At 40.2% G+C, this 4,041-nt stretch overlaps 1 pseudogene; it reads right to left on the bottom strand.

The window, feature by feature from the left end:
• Positions 1 to 1,863: 1,863 nt before the first annotated feature.
• Positions 1,864 to 2,831, bottom strand: LOC111761508 (dermatan-sulfate epimerase pseudogene; annotated as a pseudogene).
• Between the last annotated feature and the right edge of the window lie 1,210 nt (positions 2,832 to 4,041).

Raw genomic sequence — 4,041 nt, 5'->3', positions numbered from 1 at the left:
GAACCCCCTATATTTTTAAAGTAATTTTTATATAATCTGAAGCTATGGGGCCTGCCTGCTACTGTTTCCTGGGGGGTGTACAGTTAATACCTTTATTCACATCACCTATATTTAACAACTGTTGTTATTTTGCTATGTTTGTGCACAACTATATGATTGTGCTGAATACCACTGATTGTACACTGTGGATGGATTTGTGCTTTATTAATATGTATTAATAAAATTGATTTGTTAAAAAACTATTATTATTATTTTAAATTTTAATGAGACACAAGCATTTTGTACAATTCATATAAATAACTTGCCTAATGATAATTAGTGTGGAGATATTTATCCTTAGTGGCCTCCACCTGAGCTCCAGGTTTCCATGTCCTTTTGTCTGTCATTGAAGTGGATCTAGAATTGTCCTCTGGAGAATGTACAGCCCTGCTTCCAACCACTCTCCTGCCACCTCCATCTACATGGAGGCATCTGTTTGGTGTTCATGCACATTTTATTTATTCTACAATCCCTACTTGAACCCAACTCAGGATCCATGCCTGTGGGCCTGCTCAAAATTAGGAACATCTAATTTGTACTTCAGATAGTTGTCAAAGAAGTCTCCTGACCAGTATTTATTAAAACTAAAAATCATATTTTAGAAGTTTGTCTGAAGCAAGGATTATCCCTTTTTACTCCTTCAACAAATCATTGACTTTCCCCTCTTGCCATCATCATCATCTACTTTTTCCTCCTTATTATTGTTGTAATTATTGATAGTGTATGGGAAAGGAGGAGTCCATCTCTTCTCCAGTTCTGCTGGAATCTCTAAAAACCTTTCTTAGATTAGTGCTTCACTGGATTGCTGCCCACATGCACCACGTTATTGTGGCCTTTTGTAGAGCAGCATTTATGTCAAGGCTAATCAGTATAATATGGTGATTGAGACTGTGGGCTTCAGAGACAGATGTTCCTGATTTGAGTCCTGCTCTTATCCCGGCTCTTCCTGTTGCCCCCATGTGTGGTCACTGGAACTTCCCCTCACCTCCTAAAGGTCAGTTTACCTATCTGTAAAATAGGGTAAAATGACTCTTGAGGGGGTTGTGAAGGCCCCCAAAGGAATAATTCATGTACATCACTTGGAACAGTGCCTGGTCCATAGTGCTCATGGTGGTTTGGAGCTGTATGTACCCCGGAAAGACATGTTCTTAAACTTAAGCCATCCCAGCAGGTGTGAATCCATTGTAAATAGAACACTTTAATGAGGTTCACTCAGCTAAGGTGTGGATCACATCCAACAGGATGGGTCTTCATCCTATTCCTGGAGTCCTTTATAAGCAGAACGAAATTCTGAGAGGGAAACCCTCAGAAGGAGCAGCCAGAAACTGAACATCAACAGAACCCAGAAGATAATTGTATGTGCACTGCCGTGTGACAGAGGAGCCCAGGACCATAGTCAGCAGAGAGCCCCAGAAAGCCAGTCTTCAGGGAGGAAGCATTGCTTTTTTAAAAAAATTTGCATTGCCTTAATAATGCCTTGAGTAAGAATTTTTTCCTAATCCAAAAACCATAAGCCATCAAAGTCCCATTGTTCAAGATGACCCATTGCCTGGTATTTGCTCGAGCAGCCAAGGAGTCTAAAATAATGCTAAATTCATTTTTAGCTGCACCTTGGTGTATCACCATTGACATACTTGATATAGCATTATATGACAGAGCTCCACTACTGGTGTCACAAGAGGGATGTTGCCAAGAATGTCCATTCATTCAGTTAGTCAACAAGTACTTGTGGATGCCCTGCTCTGTGCCAGGTATAATTCCTTTAACTGACAATAGAGCAACTAAGAAACATAAAATATTTCTGGCTCTAAAGGATCTTATATTCTAAGAGGGTTTGGTATATACATAATAAATAAGTAGGTTATTTAACAATGATTGGGAAAGAATGTTATGGGAACAAAATGAGAATAAGTTGTAATTTCGGTGGGCAATAGACACAGTGTTTTGAAACTCTGGCAGGATGGTTCTATCCATAAACGCAAAGTATTGGTTAAGCCACAGATGGCCAAAGTGGTTGATGTTAAAGTGCCTCTGAATAAGAAACAAACTGGAAGAGTGATCTAGTGGTGTGGCTGCCATACGCTATTCCTTCAGAGAGGGATCTCTCCGTTACCTCTCTTAGCAAGACCAGAGATTTCTCCATGATGCTCAGAACCGGTTTTGTCCACAAAAGCCTCTTGAAGATACCCTTTATTCATCAGAACTATGCTTCCTGTGAGCAGAGTCATGCAGTTGGCGAGCTGATAATTGTGCAGATACTGAAACCCCCAACCTCTCAGGTATGACGTTTCATACATATATCCCAAGGCATTGGCAATTACTGCAAGAAACCTCTCTTGTTGCATCTGGCTCAGGTAGCTGTACAAAAAGTCATGGGTGGTGGCAAAACCAACCAAGGAGTAAGCAAGCAGGATTTCATCCCATGGCTCATCTTCAACCAACTAGGCTATGCTGCCATCCTCTCCATGTAGTCTCCATGTAGTCTCCATGTAGTCTTTGGCCACATCTCGGGCTTCAATGTTCTCAGGAGGCAGCACACATAACATTGTTTCCATAGATTTCCTTCCAGCGGGCGTTGTAGCCCTTGGGCTCTCAGGGAGGGCAGTATTCCAAGGGATCAGACAGCATGGGTGCATTGCCGAGGTGAGCCGAAAGGCAATGTACTCTTCAGTGCCGGTGGCGCGGCATTGCGTGGCTGTTGTAGTAGGCACTGGTGAAAAGAGTGACTGCTGGGTTCTTGTCCATGACACAAAGCAAACCAGACATATGAAAAATAAGCTGGGAGGCCTCATGTGTGAGTCCGCACAGTGGCATCACATCTCCAAATCTCCAAGGCAGCCAAACCATCTCCCCGCCGCGCCTTCATCCTCTCCTGCGTCGCCGCCCCCCAGCCTCAACCCTGTCTCTCCACCGCTTCCCGGCCCCTCTCCAGGATGCGCAGCCCCGGGGCGCTGAACCCTCACCCCTCTAGCCCCGCCACGGAAGTCCTGGGCTCTGCAACGGTCTTTACATTTTAATGGGTATGTAATCTCTAAAAGAGATTGCTAAAGTGAATTAAACAGTGTTTGAGAGGTTTTAAAGTTGAAATTCTTTTGATGAAAGGTAATAAGAAGATCTAGTACATAAATATGTGAATTTGAGAGTTCTCTATCTTGGGAAAGCGTTCTAGATAGTTGCTCATTTTCTTCCTCTGAAGCCAAGTATTTTTAAATTTTGTTTGGAGAGGGTGTTTATTATTTTTTATTATTTTTATGTTCTAAACTATTCATTAGTCTATTTCAAAGATACAGGGGTAAATTTAGATGATAAACAGTTCATATGTTTTTAATCATGGCTATCAAAAGGCAGACCTCAGCTAAAATACTCATTTTACTTTGTTTTGACTCTACAGAAATCTTCTCAAATGTTCCATGAATTCTTCAAAAATACTCTGTATACTTCACTATTGGCAAAGAATGTATGTCTCAGTGGTTTTAAGCTTCTCACACCATATATAACTCAAATAATTCAAAATAACTCAAAATAAATCAAATATCTCAATATAAGAACCAAATCTTGAAATCTTTAAAACTATAGAAGAAAACAGGAAGACATTTTCAGGATGTTGTGTTGGGCCAAGGGGTCTTAGGATTTACACTAAAAGGAGGAGTATCAAAAGAAAAAGCATAAATGGAACTTCATCAAAATTAAATACTTTCGTGTATCAAATGACATCATCATGAAAGTAAAATGCCAATCTACACAATGCGGGGAAATATTTGGAAACCAAAAGTCAAATATGCATTTAGTATCTAGAATATAGAGAGAAATCTTTCAACTCAATCTCAAAAAGTAAAACAACACAATTAAAAATGGGCAAAAGATGTGAATAGACATTTCTCCAGAAAAATGTACAAATAGCCAAATTGCACTTGAAAATATGCTTCACATATTTAGTCATTAAAGGAATGCAAATGAAAACTACAAATGATACTATTGCACACTGTTATAGTATTCTAGCCT

This window comes from Dasypus novemcinctus, chromosome 5 (assembly GCF_030445035.2).
Source record: "Dasypus novemcinctus isolate mDasNov1 chromosome 5, mDasNov1.1.hap2, whole genome shotgun sequence".
Classification (NCBI taxonomy): domain Eukaryota; kingdom Metazoa; phylum Chordata; class Mammalia; order Cingulata; family Dasypodidae; genus Dasypus; species Dasypus novemcinctus.
This window is presented reverse-complemented; position numbering and strand designations above follow the sequence as displayed.